Source organism: Pleurodeles waltl, chromosome 10, assembly GCF_031143425.1.
Source record: "Pleurodeles waltl isolate 20211129_DDA chromosome 10, aPleWal1.hap1.20221129, whole genome shotgun sequence".
Taxonomy (NCBI): domain Eukaryota; kingdom Metazoa; phylum Chordata; class Amphibia; order Caudata; family Salamandridae; genus Pleurodeles; species Pleurodeles waltl.
Genome location: NC_090449.1, coordinates 44822779 through 44845843, shown reverse-complemented (window position 1 = coordinate 44845843; position 23065 = coordinate 44822779).

The following is a 23065-nucleotide window of genomic DNA, read 5'->3' as shown; positions in this document are numbered from 1 at the left end:
CCCTGTGTGCTGAATTGTATCTCCGCTCTGCTGGTATTGCAGGATTTAGATAGGGCGTCATCATGTAGGTGCGCGCTGTGTAGGCACTCTCTCCTGGAAGGAACAGAGAGTATAATGAGTAGCTGAGTCATCTGACGTCACACTGCCATCAATGCACCAGTGTACAGAGGGAAAATACCTAGTAGATATCCTTCACTAAACTCCCCAGCTAGCAGTCTTGTGTGAATCCTGCTGTGGTGAAAGATGTATGAATCCTGTATGCGCCCTGGGGACCTGGCCACGAAATCAGTTATGATGTAGGAGGTATTGCATATCACCTGTATATTCATTGAATGTTGGTATTTACAGTTTCAGTACACATGCTATCCGGTAGAAATCTATTTTTGTCTGCTGTATTTCCTGTGGGGTGTGGGGGAATATGATGTATAATCTAGAGAGGGCACTTTGTGATACTCCTCCAGCTGCTGCTATGACCCCTTAATAGCTCCCTGAGGCAAGTAGGTGCAGGGAGCATAATACCTGCACATGGGTGGGTATGCTATTAGTCCTATGTGTTGTGCGCTGCAATATGGGTTGTAGCTCAGCTATCAGGTCAAGTATCATGGCTGAGTTCAACCTGTACTTCTTATATATTTCCTCCTCAGTCTGGTCAAAAAGGGTAATGCGCACTCTGAAAATGCGCTCCTGTCTCCTCCTCCTCCCTCTCCTCAAACCTGCCAAGATCCTCATTCTCCTCACCATGAAGTAGAGTGCAGCCATTGTGGAAAAGAGTCTGAGGCATTCTGGGCCTCTTTATATAGGTTGCACCTGGTTACCACCTGGTTTCACTCCGTGGTAATTTGCATGTGCAAAAGGCCATTCTGCAAAAATTCACAATTTGCGAATTTTTGATGCATCGAATTGCGACATGGTTTTGCGTGTCGCATTTTGCGTCTCGCAAATTCTGATATGAAATACCAAATCTGTATTTGCGAGTCGCTATTCCGACTCGCAATTTGCGAAATGCTAATAGCGATTCGGTATTTCATGTTGCAAATTGCGAGACGCAAAATGCGACACGCAAAACCATGTCGCTTCGCTAAAAATCGCAAATTTTGCGATTCCTTGTTTTTAGCATGCGAATGCCTTTCATGAATCGCAGACCATGTTTTTGCATTCACAAACAGACAAATTCTGCGATTTGCACCGTTTGCGAATGCAAAATAGTTTGATACATCTGACCCTAAAAACCTTTCTGAATGGGCCCTCATACACCTCTCTCTTAAAAGTGCTAAAATCCAAGCTCCTCCCCACAATAACATACTGGAGTGAAGTACAAAGAGGCAGGGACTCTAATATGTTTAACCATGCAGTGAGCAAAGCTTACCGGACTATCTTTAACACCCCCAGATTCACCCCCCCACCCAACTGAGACTGGAGTTTGGTCTGCTGAACTAATCCCTGGCTCAACGTGTTGCCTACACGAACTTCTGGAGCAATTCCCGTGGTGCCTCCCTGGGCACTCTTAACTACCATATGTGGCAAGAGCTTGAACGCACAAGCACCTCCCTGTTCAGAATCCACTTAGATGATTCACTTAAGAAGACCGGGTTCACTGACTTGTGGAGGACCCCAATCCCACACAACGCCTTCAAGAAAGCAGCTGGGAAATCACTTAGGCTTCAGGCACTACTGGAGGACAATGCAGCCTTCTCACAGAGGTCTCATGCATGGATGACTTTGCACACTTACACGTCTTTGACACCACAGTCATACCTAGGCTAGGGCTTCTCAAGATGAATAAAAGACGAATTCTTAAAGTATTGACTAGGACTCCTACCACTTGCTTTAAATGCGGCCCCCTGGCTGAGGGACGTAACCAACTCCTTGTACTCTGCTCATGCAATCATCTCTCTTTATGATCAATCAAATTTTATGAAAAAGGCATATGGACACGGAGACAAGCAGAGATGGTGGGCCTTGCACCTGGGAACCTGCAGTTGAACTGTGCTTTGGTGAAGTTTCTATTGCAGGTGTCACAAAAGCAAGATTTAATAAATCAGCACCACCCACCCCCCTATGATCTACAGGAGGTTAGCTCACTGCTCAATGCCAGACAATGGACTATAAGGGCATCAAATGATGCTCTACTCACACTGGAGCAAGTAAAATCTTAAGTAGCAACACTCTATTTTGTTTTAAAATGAGCTCCTATGGAGCGCAAATCGAAACGACTGGACAATGTGCATAATCCCTCGATGATTACTTAGTAACATCAGAAATGTTTTTTTTTTTAAGTGTTTGCCTCTTTTTCACCTTTGTTATGGTTTTAAGTAACTAAACAATAAATCTTACTTGCTTACTTACTTATCCTTATGTTCTGTAGTTACAATGTTAGACTTATATTAAGAATATATGTACATAATTCAAATGAAATAAATCATGAAGAAGATCAATTTTGTGTGACATATGGAAGGGGAAAACCATTTTAGTCTAAAGCAGATTATTTTTAGGTTGTATCACCATTATTGCAACAGGATCAACAAAGGTAATTTTATTGGAGATTCATGTATCTATTAATATTGATGGGAGAGGAATCTTGCAGAGCATACGTATGGCAAATTGTATTTTGAAACAGACAACACGAGGACATGATTGTAGCTGTAACTAAACCTACCTTTTTTACAAGGAATTGTTGTATCTGAAAAAAACAATATTAACAAAGTGGCAGCATTACCTGGAACATACAAACAAGCTTTAACAAGCATTCGCAAGGCAATGTGTCTCGCATTTGCTTGAGTTAGAGCTATTAGCGTTGTAAACTCCCAACCGGAATTTTCTTGAGCATATAAGCTGAAAATGAAAAGTAATACAATTTCACATAAAGGAGCTGATTTAAAGCGCAACACCATGAGCGTGAAGGAGACTAATCAGAGCAAAAAGACCGGTTTTGCCTTTGCATGGTAATAAAAAAACAAGCGCGTTTGACTGTGTGAAACCTTGAATTAGTGAAGAAGTGCTAGGATAAACAATAGAATTAAACAGGTAGTCATGAAAAGCTCTCCATTACTGCCCAGTGAGCTCTTGCTGCCTACAAAATAAAAAGTAGTCCAGAAACCATACAGAAAAAACTGAGCCTCGTATGCTTTCAGAAGTTGGCCGGTGCTCTCGAGAAGGGCTAAACACCGGAAAAGGCATGACGCTTGCATGCATTTCACTAATGAAATCATGTGAATTTTAAAAGGCAAGGCCACAAACCAACGAAAGTGATGGCCATGACATGGATGTGCTTAAAAGCACACAGAGAGATTACAACAGGGGCCAGAGCACTTGCGCGCTCAACCCTAAAAATGATCGAAGACCAAAGGAATGTAATTTATAGGCAGTGGAATACGGTCATCGAAACACAAGCTTGTGTCTGTGGATGTTTTTGTACTGTTACATATGAACATGCAAGGAATAATCAAAATGTGGCACTTTTTTGCTCCCAGACTTAATATGATAAAAACGCACCCATCATCAATGCCTTATTCAAAGAACCCAGACACACCTGGGGAGGGGGGATTTTTTTATTTAAATTTATTGCACCAAACGTCTGTTCTAAACTAAACATTAGGATTCAAATAGTTCAAATAGATTGATTATAGTCAAAAAGAGCACATGCAAAGTTAGCTAAAATTGAATCAAATGAGGAACAACAAAAATAAGTAAATATGAGAAAGAGTGATACAAGGTGAATGCAATGATGATTGGAATGGGAAAATGAATACCTAACTTCTATCAAAACACAAAGAAATTGTAAAGAATTGCATCAGCATGTGGGTATTCCTCCACAATGCCTGCTTCAGGACCTCAGAATTATTTACCTCAGTTGTAATCTGAGACATACTAACTAGGGCTCAGGCTAATATTCTCTTCTAAAATATTCTGCTATTCTCTTCTTTCACCACAGCACCTACTTGAGAGGCACTGATGTGTCAGACGAGGCTACCGCAAAAACACACAAACGTATAAAATGATCAACATGGACCCTTTGCTGGTTAGATTTAACTGTGCTAGGCCACATTAGTCAAGTTGCAAGGAAGCCCAGTGATAATGTGTAAAGGGCTTTTCCCCAGGGATTGCTAAATGTCTCCTGTGACCATGGCAAAGGCTATCATCGGAACAGCCGTCTGCATCTCTTTGAAAGTATATTTTATTTAAAACTAAATTAGGATCTGGGGTAAGGTGGCAGACACCATTGTAAAAGTTGCAGGATGTACAAGGGTAAACAACCTTTTTTACGACTTCTTTATTACGAAAGTCGTGGTTAACGAAAGCGTAACAACGCTTTTTTTAACCACGACTTCGTATTTTTGTGCCTTTACTACGTATGTTCTGAACAACGAACATGCGAGGTTAAGGTACAAAGAAGGGAGTTGGCGAAGGTAAGTGGTGGGTTTAGGTTTTGGGGTGGGGTTGGGGGGGTGGGGCGTTTTTGGTTTTGGGGAGGGGGTGGGGGGGTCAGGGGTTTTTAGGTTTTGGGGTGGGGTTGGGGTTGGGGGGGTGGGGCGTTTTTGGTTTTGGGGAGTGGGTGGGGGGTCAGGGGGTTTTAGGTTTTGGGGTGGGGTTGGGGCGTTTTTGGTTTTGGGGAGTGGGTGGGGGGTCAGGGGGTTTTAGGTTTTGGGGTGGGGTTGGGGGGTGGGGCGTTTTCGGTTTTGGGGAGTGGGTGGGTGGTCCGGGGGTTTTAGGTTTTAGGGTGGGGTTGGGGGGTGGGGCGTTTTTGGTTTTGGGGAGTGGGTGGGGGGTCAGCGGGTTTTAGGTTTTGGGGTGGGGTTGGGGGGGTGGGTTGAGGGATGTAGGGTGAATGGTGCCTATTGCTAATGATTTTATCAGGAATGCCTTTACAACAAAATATCGTTGTTAAGGCATTTGTGGTAAAATCATTAGTAGTAAGGACGAGGTCGGTGTTCCGACCTCGTTGTTAAGGTTAGTAGTTGTTTTTAATTCGGTGTTCCGTCATATAATCTGTACAAGTGGTACTATTCTGATTTTGAATCAGAAGATAGAATTTGGATGGGGCAGTTCACTAGAAAAGTGTAAGAGTTGATGTATTTGTCAGTCAAAGAACAATTAACACAGTAATTATCCACTTGGGCTCCAAGCAGCAAGATATATCTCCACAACAGGAGGGAGGTGGGAAGAACCTCCAGGGGCTCACCTAAAAGTGCCAAGTAAAAGTTCTGTAGAGGCTCACCAGCCCCCATCACAGGGATCTGGTGTCAAATGATATTGAAAACAAAGTACTTTTCCTGTGGTTTGATCTATGAGCATGGAGGGTGCAGTTAAGGGATGTGGCTGGCATCTTTTCAGAACATTATGCTTTCCAAAAGCTCCCAGAATATGGACATATTTGACATGGACAACCTCAATCCAGGTACTCAAGGTAACCCAAATCTCAGACTATTTGGGTGACAACACACTCTGGAAGAAGGGATGTATTATACGTAGGTTCAAGAGTACCTGCCAGTGACTTAGAGACAAATGCATATTTTTAGCCTACACTGGGCTCACTTCTCTGCAGATTAAAGAAGAAAGGGAAATCATTACACCACTATAGATTATTATTGCATCTGCCTGCTGAAAGATGTTGGGAGCAGTGCCCTACCTCCATCTTGATTTTTTTTTTTTTCTAATGTCCTCATATCACCTCAGTAAGCACACTCTTGACCTGGGCTGCCCTTTCTGCTTATATTGGGGTCAACTTCATGCCCTGCAATACCTTGCAGTTGCCTCCCTAGCCACAGCTGATCAAAAGGTATAATCATTGCACAGGAACGTATCATTCTAGTTCGAGCTTATTTCAAAATGCTTCTTCTCCTGCTTCGCTCTTGCTCTTATTTCTCTTATTATCCAATTTCCTAAAGTACCTCACTGACTTCCATCAGTCACACCAGGTAGGGGATGAGGGTTGACATCACTTTTTGCATACCTCCCTCCTTGCCAAAAAATCAACTTGCTTTGTAATTTCAAGGTATATATAGCTCCTGCCTCTCACTGCACCACACCAAACATAATCAGAGTGGGGCTTACCTCCACATTCACTCCCAGAATGCTTGAGATGTCTTACCCACACTTAACCAGAAACCTTCCAGAATCAAACAGCCAGCAAACATGTGGACATCGTCCACCTCCTGTATCCGTAGTCCTCATCTCCTTTTATCTTCGCCAGCTTCAGCAACATCCAGTAAGCTTTGTAAAGAGTGAAGAAGTGGTTTATCCGTAATGCAGCTGATTTAATCACAGCGTATTCATATAACATATTTGTTTAATATAATCATATTAATTTATACTTGTCATATTTCTTCCAACTCCGCGTTTGGCAAGCATCCATTCAGGACAAGATGAGGGAGTTTCATACTCTTCTCTTCTGCTTCCAGTAGGTACTGATACTAACATAGCATCTCCTTCTTCCTTGTCTTAGGTTCCTGAAGATCCTTTTCCATAGGACTCAACTCAGTCTCAGTCCACCTTTGAGTCCTAAGCCAGGCACTTATCTTATGAAACTTAAACCTTGAAAGCTTCCCATTTTTCAACTCCCTCCAGGTGTCCCAGGAAAGCCCCCCCCTTCAGCCATGTGTCCTCAGTAGGTTATTCTGCATTTCCTCAGGGGCCTTGCCAAGTGATCCCATAAGCATTCTGAGGTCCCTCAAGAATCCCATACTGGTGACAGTTTACAATAATAGGGGATCCCCAGGAGTGACCTGACCCCATACCACACTTTAGCCGCTACCTTCAAGCACTTCAGGCACACCTTTTTAAAGGATTTTTGGGCACCAAACTTAAATGAGAAGCCTTCCTCTGGAAGATCAATCAGCATAGCAATGTACCTAAGACCCACTAAAGACCTGTCTGGCCAGAGAAGGAGCATCCTCTTGTTCTTCAATAGGTAGACTCAACAGTACAACTGAATATCCGGGACCTCCAATCCACCTTTCCCCACCTTTCTTCTCAACATCTTCCCAGAGAGCCTGATCCCTTTACAAGCACAAATAAAAAGATGTGATTCTACTCTGTATAATCATAAGGGATTCCTTGTCAAAGCTTATCAGGATATTGTCAAACAGATGAGAGAATTTGGGTAAAATAGACATTGTAACCAGATTTACTCAGCCATGTAATGTAAGGGGGAGAGTCTGCCATCCTTTTAAGGTCTTCTCCACCTCCTGATACACTTTCTAAATATTCACTAGCTGAACTTTCTTGAAATACTGTGTTATTGTTAACCCTAGATATCTTATCTCTCTTGAAGTTCGAATATCCTCACAATCCTGATTCTAAGCCATTATCTCTGTTTTTGCTTAATTTATCTTGTAGCCAGATAACTCTCCGAACCATTTCACTTCTGCCATTAATGATGGTGTACAGCATCAGGTCATCTGCATGTAATTACATTTTCCTGGGGAAAGCACGTACAACAAATGGCTTAATCTCCCTATTTAGTTTCAGGCTTTGAGCCAAAGGCTCAATATACAAATCAAAGAGAATGGGTGACAGAGGACAACCCTGTCTAGTCCCTTTTCCTATTTTAACTTGTACGGTAAGGCTATCATTAACAAGTACCTCAGCACATGGCATACTATAGATCTTAATCAATACATTCAAGAACTCATCCCTTATTTCAAAATTATTCAGCACACCGGCTGGATATTTCCAATTGACATGGTCAAAAGCCTTCACCGCCTAAAGGATCACGACTGTCATGGGGTCTCCTCGGGTTGCAGCTAAGGTGATTGATCCTATGAAGGAGTGAGTCAGTTCCCTCATATGCCTCCCAGGTAAAAAATTCTTCTGATCTTCATTTATCATTCTGCCCGCCACTTTAGCTATGCCAGCAGCTAGAGGATTGTAAAGGCCTTATAATCACAATTTAACTGTGATATCAGTTGATACAACTGACGCTGTGTGGGATTTTTACGAGGTTTTAAAATCAGTGAGATAACATCCTTCTAGGATCCCGGTAGAGGGGAGCCCTCTCATAACATATCATTAAGCAACTTAAGCCAAACCGGGATCAGTACCTCAGCCATCTGAGTATAAAACCTATTTTAAATCCTGTCTGGACCTGCTGCTATCCCCTTTTTGAGTCTCTTAACTGCTGTCAAGACTTCGCTCTGGGTAATTTCACAACTCAGAAATTGCTGCGGTTCTTGAGTGAGTCTAGGTAGAGACTTATCTGTTAACCATCTATCCAGCCTTTCCTCATCTACTTCCAGGGTTTCTGAGTATAAATCCTGAAAAAACATATAAAATGCTTGTTCTATTACTTTACTTTCGTCCACCACCAGGTTTTCCTCCTCATCTCAAATTTTCCTAATATAGTTCAGGGTTTTATCCAATCCGGCTTTCCATGCCACCAACTTTCCACAACTCTTGCCCTGCTCATATTTCTTGACCTTACTAGTCTCCCACTGTTATAACACTTTCTCTTCTATTTTAAACCTACATTTTAATTTCAGACCCTCATGTTTTTCCTCTGGTCTTTTCCTTCCTTTTCCCTGATCTTGGGTTGTTTCAGTGCCGCTTCTTTGGTGGCCACATCTTCCTCTACTTGTAATATCTGCATCCTCTCCCTCCTATTCCAGGCGACTGAGGAGCTCTTTAAAATCCCCCTCAGCCTGACCTTGTATGTGTCCCATACGACATTAATAGGCGCAGATGTCATGTTCCAACTAAACAAAAATCTCTGTTTCCTTCCCTACCTCTTGCATTACATCTGACTGAAAGAATAATCTCCTAATAACTGTCCACCTTCTGCTTTGCTTACATGCTGGCAATCTAATCCTTAATAATATTGCTATGTGGTCTGATAAGTCTATTAGATGGTGTCCTATCTCTAAAATTCTCTCTGCCTCTCTGCTGTCCAAGAACAAATTAATCTATTCTTGAGTAATGGATGTTTTCCTTACTGTAAAAGGTATAGTTCCTGCAGTTCCCTTTTACCCTGCTCCACACGTCGCATAAATTTAGGTTTTCCACCATCGAGAGGAGATAAGCCCTCTTCCTTTGTGAGCTAATATGTGTTCAAGCCCTGTCCAAGTGGTTATGAACTAAAATCTTAAAATCTTCCCTTAGAGTAATGTGGGGTTTAAGCTCTACCATGGTGCAGAGAAGTGTAGCCAGTGAGGAAACATCACCTCTATTCCCCAATAATAGCTAGCCAACGTATATGGGCTCTTCTGAGTCCTAATTCGTCTACTATACAGCGTCCACCCTCGCCCGCTTTATACTTCACTATTTCCACCCCTGAGTTTACCTTGACTAGAATGATCATTCCTTTCGTGCAGTGTTGCTGGTTCATCGCCACCATACTGTCCACACACGTTTGTTTCAGGAACAGGTTTCAACACTGTGATCTTAATACATGCTTCTCCTGCAGCATAATGATTTGAGTCATGCTATCCTTCAAGTATTGCAAAATTAGGTGCTGCCTTTTCCTTACACGCAGCCAATTCACATATTCACATTACAGTTCAGAATTGAGGAAACCTGATCACCTTCCTGACTATCTCCCCCCATAGTCCCCAAGACTAATTTTGAACATAGGCCCCCTTGTAATCACGACCCTATATATTTTGATTGAGGACATACATATTTTTGTTCCTTCTCATACCATGCTCCTAACCTCATGTGCCCCCTCCCCCAAGGAAGCCCACCTATGACTATCTCTTGGCATTCCAATGCTTATTCGAACCCACCTCTCCAGGAACAGTTTTTTTAACAGTGTGTTCTCCCCCTCTATACTATGAGGTATATTTAAGAGCCCCTTACGCCATCTAACAACACATTAGTGTAATTTTTTTAACGCTAATTTAGTTTTAGATGGCCAAAAATGGCACGCCAGATTTACAAAGTGGAGCAATGCATGCATTTTGCCTCTTTGTAACCCTTAGCGCTACATCATGCATGCGCCATGCATAATGTATGCAAAGGGGCATTCCCATGTTGAGTAGGGGTAAAACAATGGCGTAAAGAAATGTAAGAGATTTCTTTGTATCATTTTTTTCAACACTTTTAACACCTGCTTGGAGCAGGTGTTAAAAAGAGGCACCCCAATATTCATGATGTGCCTCAATGGGCTTTGCAGGATTAGTGTCAAATTTTTTGACGCTAACTCTGCAAAGCACCAAACTAGTGTCAACAATTTTGACGCTGATTCCCTAACTACTGCCTTGGTGCATCATATCTTAGATGCAGCGCACACGTGGTGGGGTTAGGGGGACACTAAGGGGCACAAGAAAAGTGGTGCTGCACAGTGCAGCACCGCCTTTCTTAAATCTGGCCCTATATCTTTCATTTGCCCCATGAATCAGCAGGGGCCATAAAGTTATCCACAACTTCAGGCACTAAAAAGTTATACATTTTATTCACCCACATGACTTTCAAAATGTTGGGAATCTAAGGTGACTGTCACTCCCCTTTTTCTCAGACCCTCCATATGTTTGGCCATTTCCCACCGTCCATATTCTGTGGTGTGTCAGATGTCAGAACAAATCTTGAATGCAAAACCTTAGGCCTGGATGATCTTTGCCTTTAGGGCAGAACCCAGAATTATTTATTTCATTACATACAACTGAAAATTTACCAATACTTTCTGTGGTTTCTTGCATCCCAGTTTCAACTTAAATGGGTCCCGATAAACCTTCTTGATTTCTGCCCCTAAATCGACAGAGAAAGTTTCCTGGGGGAAGACCTTAGTTAATAGATCTACCAGAAATAGTTTTATATCAGCCCCATCGTCACTCTCAGCCACATTCAAGATTCTAATATTGTTCCATCTTGGATTGTTCACCGTTCTACTGAGCTTATCAGACAGCTCTTTTTTCTGTTTGCCGCAGCCAGGCTACAGCTTGTCTGTTTTCATTAATGTTCAAGCTGAGTTCCTGAACCCTGCTCTGCCCTGCTCTGTGCGCTGAGCCAGGCATGACATTTTCTCCTCCCAACTTAAGCATGTCCCGTGAATCTCCATCTGATATGCATCTGAGGTTGAGAAACGTTCTTTAATCTCCCGTGACAACTGGCCAAACAACTCCTGTACTGCTACCCAGCCCCCACCTGCTATCTTAGGCTGCAGGGTTAGAGAGGCCACCCACTCTAGCAAATCTGTCATATTGACTGCCTCCGCACTCCTATAACTTGATGTCATACCCTACACAACCAAGGGGGCATACTGGTTAGAAATTGGAACATCTCCTTGTATTATGGATTTTTCTATGCTTATATCCACTGCTGTCTCCCCTTGGGCCTTATATCCCATGTCTTTATTCTTGTATGGAATCTTCCCGCCCTCTCTTGGAGTCCTCTCATGATTCATGGAATTTACTTTAAAGAAGGACCTGAGGGATGGGGTATTTCTAGCACTCCTAATGCCTGTCTCACTTGTTCTGTCCTGCAGAGCAGGTGCACTTCTTGACGCTGTCTCATTCAGGAGTTTCCTATGGAGGTTCTTGAGGTGTATGCACTCTTGCCTATCGCTTCACCAACAATGTCTGCCACACTCCTGCTACCAGTGTTTTTATGTGCTCCTGAAAGCAATGTGGAAATCCCCCTAAGCAGCCTTACCCTCAGTACTCAGCTCATCTGGTTCCATATGTTTCTGTCCACAGTTAGTAGTTCAACTTTCCCCTTTTCTAGGCACCAAACCTCCACTGGATCTACAAAACAGTCGCCCTGTCATTCTCCTGTGACCTCCCGCTCTTCCAGGTCGTGGCTGCTTATGCTCCCTCTGCCGATGCTGCCTACACCAGAACCAGCACCAGGTCAGGGGAGGACACGCTGCACAGCCCGTAGCCGCAGGAGCAAGCATGCTAGTGTAAACCAGTGCAGTTCTCCCTGGCGTATCCACGTTCCCTTCACGTTTAGCAACAATACTGAAATCAGGGTTGATCAGGGTATAAAGCCTTTGACAGGGAAGAACAATTCCTTAACTGAGCTACTGTACATTATCCCTGGGAAATAACAGCTCCAGACCATGTTCCCTCTCTTTCCAGAATCTCTGATTACCAGCAGCTTGACTTCCTGACATTAGACTTGTTCCTGAGCGTGATAGCAGCAGTTTCTTGCTGACACACATTTCTAAAACACTCTTGGCTCTACCATAGAAGACTGCTCAAAATGTCCCATCTGTGTCTGAAGGTTGCAGAAAATCCTGACTGCACGGAAATTGCGTCTGTGTGGAAAAATCCAAGTTGGCCAGTGAGTCCTGGAATTAGTATGGACACATGCAATAATTTATGGGATATCCTCTACATCAAATAGACTGCAGTGGACCCACTACTGAAAATTTCTCAAGATAGTACTGATGCAAGGCACATGCTTTGAACTGTAAAAAAAATGTTCCTTGTTAATACCAAGAACAACCAGCAGGGGGTGGCCAAATGGGGAAGAAATCAGGCCAGTGCTCCAGCGTAACACCACCTCCCTGGCTGAAGGAAGTTATAGGGGCATTTTTAATGGGGAATGGAGCATGCTGTGAGCTAAAGAAAAAAACACCTTCCAGCCCCTACACCAACCTTCTGTCTGCTGTCAGCATGTGACACCGGGGACAATTCTATTCCTTTAACTCTCACTGTCTCCTTCCTTTCCCTGTGGCAGAGATGAGCCACTAGGAGACCAGAAACACATAGGGTCCTGGGGCTAATATGCACATGAGGCACTGTGGCTGAGTCTTTCCATTGGTGGCCTCCAACGACACCAGACACTCATGCCCTGCACCCCTCTGGACTTTGATACACCATCCTTTTGGAAATCCCACCAGGACTGGACTGAGGTGAGGCTTCCTGGCCTCTTCCAGCAGGCCAAGATTACCTGCCCCACTGACGCACCAGGTACAGTCCCTTGAGCACGCTCAACAGTGCCTACCAATTTCACACTATCACAGGCCTGTACCTGCTTATATGACAATGACATCTGGTCCCCTTAATTGACACATGTTGATTTAGTGCCTTCCGGCCCACCATGCTTGCAGACATTATCTCCCTGGGGTACCTGCCCTCCTTTGTTGCCAGTGGGAGTGCATTTGGGAACCTTCTCCAGGGTGCACATTGCCTTGCTTTTGATTTGCTACTTGCCTTGTCTTTGAACAAGACACTGGCCTAGTCCAGCAGAGTGACCAGGATTATTGACTCTTTGCCTGAGTGCCCCAATTGTGATAGCCCATACTACAGCCTGTCTTCCACATGGTAGGCCCTACTACTTGACAATCTTATCCCTATTAGTATTTCTGAGCCCTCCAAGGGGGGGCCTTTGCATTACCAATATGTAGGGGAGATCCCCTCTACCAATGACTTGCATACAGTTTCTTCTTCTCCCTCCTCCCCAGGATCAATGGGTCTCTTTGCACCTAGCGTATCCTAGGGGGTGCAATAAGAATGGTGCTCCCATCTTCTTAGTCACTGACATTATGTGAAAGAGCCTTCTGCCTGCTTGTCTTGACTTAATTCAGGGACCCTCTATCCTCTCACAATGGCCTCAAACAAGTCTTCCCAGCAATTGCTTTTCACTGAGGTCATCGGCGGTGGCAAGATTTCTACCCCTGCCCAGCCAGATACCTCTTGATACCATCCCAGGAAAGTTACCTCCATTGGAGCCTGACTGCTTACCATGGACAGGAAAATCACCAATATCACTTATGATGTGAAAACCATAAAAAGGGACATAGGGCTATTTCTTGCTAAAGTGTATGAAATTGACCACCATTTGACTGTGATGGAGGGGAAGCTTGAAAGATTGGAGATAATTAATTCTGAGCTTTGGCACATCAAACAAAAATTGACAGACCTGGACGATCGGTCTCATTGACACAATATCAGATTCTATGAGGTTGCAAATAAAATGGAGAAGTATGACTCAAAGGCTTTTTTGCTTAAATTAACACAGCGCATCACAGTCCTCTCATTTACTCCTCAGATGAAATCCTGACCATGCATAGAATCCGATTTTACCTCACACCACCAGCTGAGGTAACTAGACCTCACCCTAGAATAGTTTGCTTTCTGCAAATCACTCACACCGACAAATCATTCTGGCAGCATGGAAGCATGAGCCCTATGAGATTGATGGTGGCTGAATTCATAGAACCGTCGACTTGTCCTCAGAAGCCAATGCCAAGAGCCTCGTCTTTCTGGACCTTCACCTGCAATTGAAGAATTGGGATATCAATTGAGCCTCTTAGAACCAGCTACCATATGGATCACAATGGATAGACGGTGCAGAGATTTCCAAAGCTTGGAAGATTTTTACCAAGTTCCTGGATACTGTGTCTCATTCACTTGGAGAGCAAAGTAAGCCCCAGAACATCAGAAAGGACCATCATCAATGTGGCCAACTTTAAGGAAGCTCTTTGAATGTGGGAGGGTGATATGATAGTGACTCATGTGGACATTAGGGACAAATCTTGAGCACCACTAAATCCCAAAACCTTACAAGATGCAAGTTCTGACCTGCCTCACTGAACAATGTTCCAAAGTTGGCTGTCTGGGACCTACAGCTCCTGCCCACTGTGACACTTGGGGGCCTTTACCCATTACCCTACTGCCCTTCCCTTCCCCTTCCACATCCCTCCATTCCTCACTCTCCCCCTCCCCCAGCTCCCTATTCCCAGGAGATGTTTCTCTAATGATATATGGTTTCCTTGAATTTTCACTCCTGGTTTTTCTGATTATATTGTTAGTGATGCATATTTTAAAGTTCTAATTGGCATTTCACATGATGACAGTGTACAACACACCAGACTTGTCCTTTTTGACTCATTGTTCTTTTCCTGCCCGCCTTCTGGGATTACAACTGATCTCCACCTTGCCTTTATCCTTATCCAATACACAACACATGGTATCCTGATTTGGTCCTTCACGGATATCCATCTACCAGGAACAGGTTGGACTGCCCCTTACTAAATACTGCTCATTGTCTACCACTCCACATTACTCTCCCCCCTTTTTCCCTTAATGATATTGACACTCTCCTCACTTACAGCCTCAACTGGGGATGTCCAGTGTTTACACAGTGCTTCTCATTTTGTCTCATTTTGTCTGTCTTCTGAGCTTTTGGATGCTTGCTGCCTCTTGCCTCTCCCTCTTGGCACCTAGGCCGGTATTTACCAAAATTAGCCCTTAAGTCAGATTTACCAAGACACACAAAGCCACCTTGTGTGGCCCTGTTAATGAGTAAATCTAGTCATTTCACACAGTGCAGCGAGTTGTCTTGCTGCATTGTGTTGTGCCAAATGTTAGTAAATCTGGGCCTTAGTGGTCTATGCCACCCTCCGTACGTTGGAGAACAAGTCTTTCCACTCCTCCTTCCCCCCATTTCTTTACTTACAACTCACAATATGCCTATTGGCGATTAATTGTCCTTGCTCATCAGCCATTGTGATTTCCCACTCAGTGGCCTCTTGCTCATCGAGACACCTTGACCCACCATTGACAGTGGCACCCAGAGTGCACATCTGCGAAGTTGTCTATCCCCATAACCTTCTTGGCCCTAATAAGGACCCCTGATGCTGATGACTCCTGAAGCATGGTGTGACTTTTTTACACCACGCTACATGGAGAATTTAGAGAGGCCTCCACCATCCCTGCAGGTCTCCTTCCCCTCTTTATCCCATCCCCTGAAATTGCTCAATCCATGACTGTAACCTCATGCTCCAAGGCATGGTCAGCCCCCCCACATTCCCCACCACTTTCTATCTCGTACAGCGTGTTTTGCTAATGGGACCGGCCCTGCCACCAAGATGACTCAACCCCTCACTGTTATTAAACTCAACGAGCCTGGGCTGACAAACTACATGAAGCATAAAAACATACTTACATATTTGGTCACAGGAAGGCATACATCACTCTTCTATAGGAGACTCACCTCTCTCCATCAGAAATGGAAGAAACATGGGTGGGGGAGGTCCTCTACAGTTACTGTGCGTCTGCCACACCCTCCATACTGCTCCGCCCCTAATGAATCCAGTTCCATGGAGGCTCGGGTGGTCATCCTTTCATTTGGCCCTGCCTTGCTCAATCCTTAACTCCAGGAGGACGATGAGGACTGTTACATATTTGCTAAACCTAGGGTTGAACCATAGTGTTCAGTATGGGTTTCATTTATGCCCTCAATGGCTACAAAGCCATTTTCCTCTCAAACTTGAAGAGACACATCACAGAACTACATATAGTGAAAGCTGGGGATTGAAATCTGACACCGGACACCGTTATGGATCATACAGGCCCCAAAGACTCACATAACAACAAGGACAGTGCCCTCTTATAAGGCCTTTCAGATGATCACGGGTTGAGGGACATCTCGAACCTCCTTCACCCGATGGAGAAAGAGTACTCATTCCTCCATGTGGTACATGGCACCCACCCTCCGTCAGATTAATTCCTGAACTCCCACTCATGTTCCCCAACGATTGAATTGTGTCATCTTAGGAGGCTCTCTGTCTGACCAAGTACTGGTCCATTTGAACATCGACTGGAACCTTCCGAAACCCACCCAGAAACCCTGGTGCTTCAATGTGGTGCACTATTAAACACCCCATGAAAAGGTGCAGCTGTATCTAATTTGACTACCTATCTCCAGAACAATGTGGGCTTTATCTGGTCGACTCAAACACTGTAGCTGGTGGCCAAGGTCACAGTCTGTGGTCAACTGATGAGGGATGTGGTGTTGGCCAATAAACAATGAGCACAAAGGCAGATGGCTTTGGAGACTATAATTTGATCCTATACATAGGTGTATGTCATGAGATCCTCTACCAAAACCAGACTTGCCCTGGTGAAGGCTAAAATGGAGGTTATCCTCCTGCTATGCCTCACATGCAGAATTTGTGCTCTACAAATTAAAAGCTTTACACTATGAGCATGGTGAAAGGGCAGGCAGACTCCTAGATGCACAACTCCACCAACAGGCAGCTGCAACAGTCACTCTGGCCATTAGAGGTCAGTCAGGCCACCTTGACCGAGATGTACAGGGCAAAGCCAATATATTTGGGACCTACTATGCAAAGCACTATAGCTCCGAACTGCATGACACTGAGTAACAGGTAGAGAATGTTTTGCAGCATACGAGTGCCAAGTCTCAACAATGATGGCATGGCCTTTTTGGAGGAGGAGATATCTAAGGAGGAAATGCCACATGCCATTTTGAACCTTCCATATAATAAAGCCCCTTATGGGTTCCTTTGGAAATTCTGTTGATGGGGCAAGGACGATATAATGGACCATCTACATGCTGCTTTTCAGGAGGTGAACCATCACGAGGTCCTAATCACTCCTGCATAGCAGCAAGGCCATGAATCAATCAATACATATTTGTATAGCACGGCAGGGGTATCTCGGCGCTCTGGGTGTGATTCTCTGTTTAAAAGCCAGGTCTTGAGTTCCTTCCTGAAAAACAACCAGGGAGGCTGCTGTACAAAGATGGAGGGGTAGGTCATTCCAGGTCTTGGTGACGATGTAGGAGAAGGAGCGACTCCTACTGCAGGTGCAACGGATGAGGGGTTGTGCACGGGCTAGTGAGGCAGAGCGCAGTTGTCTTGCGAGTAGGTGGAAGTTCAGTCACTGACTTCTGTAGACTGAGACTTGATCATGCAGGGCTTTGCAGGTGTATTTGAGGATCTTGAACTGGCATCTTTTCTGGCTAGGGAGCCAGTGGAGGTTCCTGAACTGGGGGTGATGTGGGTTCATTTGCTGATGTTCAGGATGAGCCTGGCTGCAGCATTCTGTATGGCCTGGAGTATTTTGAAGAGTTGGTTGGAGATGATGGTGTAGATATCATTGCTGTAGTTGAGGTGGCTGGTGACAAGGACCTGAGTGACGGTCTTTCTGGAGTTAACTGCGATCCATCTGATGATTCTGTGGAGCATGCGAAGGATATGGAAACAAGAGAAGGTGACTGGTTTGATTTGTCATTTCCTGATCAGTGCACTGCAGAGAATGATACCTAGGTTGTATACATGGTCTGTGGGTGTTTGTCAGAGTTCTGCAGGCTACCACCTGTGGTCCCATATAGAGGTGTTCTTCTCAAAGATCAAAACTTCTGTCTTGTTGGAGTTGAGTTTAAGGCAGTTGTCTCTCATCCAGTTGGCTACGTGTGACATGGCTTTCCATAAGTTGACTCTGGTGGTGGAGCAGTCTTTGGTGAGCGAGAGGATGGGAAGAGTGTCACCTGCATAAGAAATTATGTTGAGGCCATGGGATCTGATGATGTCTGCAATGGGGGGTCATGTAAGTGTTGAACAAGGTGGAGCTGAGAGATGATCCTTGGAGTACGCCTCATAAGATGTCTTTGGGTTCGAAGGTGAAGGGAGGCAGCTAGATACTCTTTGTGCATCTTGTGAGGAAGAAGGCGATCCACTTGAAGGTGTTTTACCACATGCCAATGTTGTAGAGTCTGTTGATTGAGGTGTGGTGGGAAACAGTGTCAAAAGCAGCAAAGAGGTCAAGCAGGATCAGGGTCACTGTCTTCCCATGGTTGAGGGGGTTTTTGATGTTGGTTATGGCTGCGATCAGAGCGGTTTCAGTGCTGTGGCCTTCCCGAGTACTTTGACCGGGTAGGGGAGCAGGAATATTGGTCGATACTTTTTAGCTCGCTGGGGTCGACAGAGGGTTTATTTAGGAGGGGTTTGACCTCTTCATGATTCCAGCTGTCCGGGAAGGCTGCTGTGGTGATTGACGTGTTGATGATGCTGGTGAGTTCTGTGCTGATAGGGTTGCTTCCAAGGTTGAAAAGCATGTGGGAGAAGGGGTTGATGACTGTTCCAGAGTGAATGGAGGGCATGATGGCCATGGAGATTTGAGAGGTGATTGGGGGCCAACTGGTGGCCATTCAGCTGGTGTGAGCTAGATAGTTGAGGTTGGTGAAGTTGAGAGCCGTGGGTTGCGGGTAGAAGTTGATGTAGATGGTGGCAATCTTGTGCAGAAGTAGTCTGAGGGAGTTTCACAGAGTTCATGAGAGGGCTGGGTGATGTTCTCCATAGTTGCTAGGTTGGAGAATTCCTCAACATTTTGAAGAGTTATTTCATGTGATTGGCTGTGATTGCTGTGGGATTGCTGTGGGATTGGGTGATGAATTCATCTTCTTTTGCAAGAAGCTGAAGTCCTGGCTTTTTTAGTAAGCCCCCAGGGCTAGCCTCACACACCAGCTCCAGGATACCTGCTTACCCTCACAAGTGATTAGTGAGCTATGAAAACATCAATAACAACATTTGGCTGCTCCCTCTAATGAAGCCTAGCATTGTTTCACTTTGGCACTAATTGTACTGAGAGAGTGAATAGCTGCTGAGCTGAGTCTGCCAGACTCAGTCTAATTTTCACCTTGCATGACATTAACTCGCAACCAATAAACTGGGGTAGGAAATAGATTTATTTCAAAATTAATAAGAATTCAACATGTTACATTTGACTTAAAATATGATTGGCTTTTCTTAGTGAGGGTGAGCCAAACTAGAAAGAAAAGCCTGTATTTGGCATTCTCCTGGTTGAATGCCACAGCTTTGGTAATAGTGACATATAGTTGCTCATGGCAAGGGCGCATAGATTTCATACAATAGGTTTGTGCCTCTTTTTTGATCTCAACATAAAGCACACATACCCACCAAATTCACATACCAGTAATAGTGGGTTTGCCCATCTAGCCATGGATAAGTTACTTTCCCACAGACCTTATTTGAGGTCCCTGTAGTTTCAAATGATGTTAGTCTTAAAAGGGGACTCAACCCCTATGGCCCCACTTTATTGTCTATGGCAGAGAGATGCTGCTACAGGGCTGAAAGTCAACCAACAGAATATCAGCAGTGGCACTTGTACAGCTGATGCAAGCACAATCTTGCTCAAAAACATAGCCACACTTCACTTTTTACAATAGACTGAAGTTAGGGCTCTTTGGCAGCAGTGACGTGGTAGAATTGTGCTGAAGGTGGTGGGACACTGTCAACCGCATGCCAAAAAATCCATGGTCTTAATTCTTGTGGTGGAAGTGTGTCAGTTGCTGATGCTTTTACTGCAGCCACGGATTATATTGATAGCCCTCAATGTGTAACAAATAGGAGGGCAAAGCGGAAAATTGCAACAGGCGTAGAGTGATGGCAAACAAATAAGGCAAACCAACAATGGTCATGGGTTCAACTCTTCATGCTTCTCCCTCTCCTTCTGCACCAGAGTTTTTGGCAAATCCAGTCCCTAGTCACTTCTGTATTGAGTGCTTCATGGAGAACTGTAGCATCAAATATAAAGTGCTGCTACAGGCTAAACTCCCTCCTCTGATCGATCAACTTAAATCTATTGAGTCATAACGTGTGACTCTTCCACAGCAGTTACCCCAAAAGATACTGCCTTCCATGTCATAACCATGGATAATCAGCACTTGCTTCCCAGCATTTTACCCCCACATCTGAAGTGTGTTCAAAGGTTTAACATCTGGTATGAACCACGCTTGTCCCCTCAATATCGCATCTAGGCTTAACTTAACTCTCATCTTCGGGCGAGATTAGGGCCAGCTGGGAGGGGGGAATCTGTCCATCTGATAATCTGTACAAGGCAGGTCAAATATCAATTGAGACATTTTCTATTCCCAGTCGGATTTCCATCAGTCTCCAGCTGCAGCCTGTCCCTGTGTGGAGATCCTCATCAGAGTTCCTCCTCTACACAGGGGTCAGGGAAAGTCATATGAGGAATTACCCAATAAAGTTCTCTTTTGGCTTGCACACCATAGAAGTTTCCCTTTCTCCCTTGATGGTGACATCCTGCTGACTCACAGGAGTGGATGGATTGGGCCCTGTCCAGGTGACTCATGTGGGGATTGTGTTATTGTGAACTTTAGATCTCCACTTTTGGTGCAAAGTCTGTTGTTTGGGCCCATGAGTGAGGCTGCAGCTGGGGGTAACATAACCCTGGTTCCATTAGGATACTTCTACCGAGTTCCTTTCACCCTCAGTTAGGCAACCACCTGGCAACCACGTTCAGTGGGAGTGGTAGGGGCAGACAAGCAAATACATCTAATGTGCCTCAAGTCTTGCAATCATCTTGGCCGGTCTCTGATCTTTCCTTCTGCGTAGGGGATCAGGGTCTTATACCTGTCCCAAACCGTTATAAAGTTCTTTTCAACGTGGACTGAATTTCATATGATATTAAGGTGCTTTTCTTTCTCTGAAAACTTAATGGGAGAAGGGGTTGTACAGAAGAGACCGATGACTAAGAGTACTAATCAACCCTCTTCTTTTTTGAGCTGGAGCATTGCTGGGTTTAAGGACAAGAATACCAACCCGACATGGCTTGATTTCATCACCAAATTTGACTTAATTTCTATTCAGGAAACTTGGGACCTCCTGTGCCAGTTTTGCCTGTCATTCTTGTCCAGCTATCTCTTCTACACTTGGCACAGTCAGGGGTGGCCTTTCCGTATGGGGTCACTTGAGACTAACAATGTATTTTTATCCCTGCTCATAAAGCACAAATTGACTTCCTTTTACTTTTGCTGGATACAAATGATAACTAATGATTTTTTTAAATCCTGTATGTGTTCATTCTACTCAATTATTTTCCTTTTTTGTTTTGTAATTCTTTATTTGGGAAATAAGTGAAGCATCATATATAACCACACAGTAGGATAGTCAGCCCTGGTGATACAAAAAATATCTAAACAACCATGCATGAATACATTATCGAGGGTGATCATGGACACTTTGTGAATTCAATGTACAAGAGCTGAGTCTGACACAGATTGTCCATGTTTAGACCAGTTCATGCCCACTAGCAGACTCCCATGAAGAGGGGCAATATGTGACGAGGCACCATAGGGAAAACTGAATTGGCAGCTAATCTCAAGGCATGAGGTTTAAGTATACTGTATCCCTTGGGTCAACCAGACAGTAGAGGAATGGAGTTAGGCCGGTATCTCGCTGCACATGATATTGTTGACAATGTTGATATGTTCAACAAAGATGCACCATCCCTGGCCTCTTTTAGAAGGAGTGTTCTTGCTTCGGTCATTGACTATATATTTGTAACAAGGAAGGTTTTACCTTGGTTTTTACTGGGTGCTGTTTTATAGGCAGAGTGAGGGATCACAATGCTTTATCTGCAGTAGGGCACTTACCAGTGATAAGAACCAATGGTCCTGATGTAATAATATCTGCCACTCAGTACTCTAACAATGGTCTTATTCTTGTTTGGCCCTTGTGGGAACCAGGAGTTACTCTTGGCTTACCTTTGAAAATCCATCTAAAGTCATTTTTGTACTGCTTGTCAGAAGTAAGTGGGGGTGAAATCCAAGCCCATTATGAAAATGTATGTTTGTGCATCAGGAAGCATTTGTTGACGTCTAATTGGCGTGTTAAGGAGAGCCCTCAATGGATCCATAGACATTGCTCAACAGCTAATCGCAGGGTAAGGAAAGTGCTTTCAGCCACACTGAATGACCCAATTGGAGTTTGTGAAGCCCAGAGCTTTTACTAAAGTAACTTGAAGGCTAGGAAGGATGCTGTGATGCTATTAATTGTGTTTGACCAATGACTTTGTGTTTCACCATTGCGCATATTAGTTGCTCAATGTTCACCAGCAGCACATTACATGTTGTGTTCAGTTTAGATGCCTATTGGCTTTGACATGGAATTAGACATTACGGGCCATATGTACGAAAGCTTTTTCCCATAGACACAGAATGGGTAAAATCCTTTGGTACATCTGGCCCTACATTCTGTCTTCAGTTTGGCTGCCTATTGGCTTAGACACGGCATTAGCCATTACATTCTGCATTCAGTTTAGCTGCCTATTGGCTTTGACATGACATTAGACATTACATTTGATATTTAGGTTAGCTGCCTATTGGCTTTAACGTGGGGTTAGACATTGCAGTTGAGACATTGCAGATGAGCTGTGTTTTTCCAAGCTGTGTTTTTCCACATGATAGACCAAGCTGTTTTTCACACCAGACTAGACCTGATAAGAGAGAGTACATTTGGTGTTTTCCTTTCTGCTCAGCCTTGGGAAGAGGAGAGGTCTAGGAGATCTGGCCAGTCTCCAAAGGCTTGCATAGTTTTCCCGAGTCTGAGAGGAGGGGG